This window comes from Chelonoidis abingdonii, chromosome 1 (assembly GCF_003597395.2).
Source record: "Chelonoidis abingdonii isolate Lonesome George chromosome 1, CheloAbing_2.0, whole genome shotgun sequence".
Lineage (NCBI taxonomy): Eukaryota > Metazoa > Chordata > Testudines > Testudinidae > Chelonoidis > Chelonoidis abingdonii.
The window spans coordinates 368,636,552-368,638,157 of record NC_133769.1 but is presented as its reverse complement, the minus strand read 5'-3'; positions in this window follow the sequence as shown (position 1 = coordinate 368,638,157).

Below are 1,606 nucleotides of genomic sequence, written 5' to 3'. Positions count from 1 at the left end.
AGATCTATTGCCAAAATTAAACTATCCTATCATACCATCCCTTCCATAAACTTATCAAGCTTAGTCTTAAAGCCAGATATGTCTTTTGCTCCCACTACTCCCCTTGGAAGGCTGTTCCAGAACTTCACTCCTCTAATGGTTAGAAACCTTTGTCTAATTTCAAGTCTAAACTAGTCTGGCTTTCAGAGGACTAGCATCAACTCACTTCTTTGCCAACAGTTTCTCTCTCATTTTTAATGCCAGCTGAGATACTACTCTTACTCAGAACTCAGACTTCAGAGTAAAGCGGATTGCTTCCAGGGGCAGAAAGGCATTTCCCTTCTCCTCTCTCACTTTGTACGTACAACATTACTCTGTTGGGTTAGAAGCTCTTGCTTCCCTCTGAAACCTCAGCTATTGGTCTCTGCTAGAGGCAAGATACGTGACTAGAGGGACAAAATCTTCGATCCTTGAGGGCAGGTGAACTACTTGTTCTTGTCGAAGGAGATCTTGAGGAGTTAGCAGGATCTTCACACTGAAACATTCTGAAAAGGAACATTTATCTAGAAGGAAACATGGATGTGGCCAATATTTCCATATATCTTTTTTTCTCAAGTTAGGTTTTAAGAAGAGTTTCCTCCTGACAGCTCAGTTTTTTCTGCTTCACCTGCCAATGAAGTTACATTTGAAGACGTGATATCCTAATTGACTGTGGCCCATTTGGACAGAGATGCCAGGAGATCCCCAGCTGTCAGGTTTACATGTGATCTTCTGAGCAATGCCAACTATTCCATGATCTGAGAGTGACTGAACCATGTGGTCCCATCAACAGGACCACCTGCTCCCTAACCCGTGGTAAAGTTGTCTATAGTCAGCATGTTTCTTTCAGTGTCCTGGCTATCGAGGAATGAGTTGCTGTGTGCTGAAAGGCTCTTTGGTTCTAACACAATCCAACAGAGTAAGGATTTGTACTATTTGTGGGCATTTCTTGGGTCGATGTGGAAGGAATTCCAGTCTATGAAGTCACAGAAGAAATAAAATGATTGCCTCTGGCTCCTCACTTGTTCCATTTTGGGGTGATTTTAATTGTATGTCTGAGAAAATTGGTAACAGCAGATAGATGGTTTTGAGAACAGGTGGTAGACTTCTACAATCAGTTTTGTGAAGCCAGCATCAGCAGAAGATATCCATAGGGAATGATAGCTGAATAATCCTGGATGTAGTGGACATATGCAAGATGGTGTCCTTACACTCTAAAACAGAAAAACCTACCAGTGAAATGAGACAAACCTTTTTCAGAGTTACAGGAAAGAAGCATTTGAAGGAAATTATTTCAAAAACAGTTGCTTCAGGACCAGCAAAATGTTTTGTTTCAATAGTGCCATTTTGTTTAATTTCATGTTGACTTTCATAATACATAAATATTAAAATTAATATTTTAATAATATTACTGTCTAAACCACAGGTAGGCAACCTATGGCATGCGTGCCGAAGGCGGCACTGGAGCTGATTTTCAGTGGCACTCACCGGCAGGGCTGTTGCTTCCATTTAGGTGACCTAGGCGGTTGCTCAAGGCACTAGGATTTAGGAGGGCAGCATTTTGCGGCCCTCAGCGGCAATTCGGCGG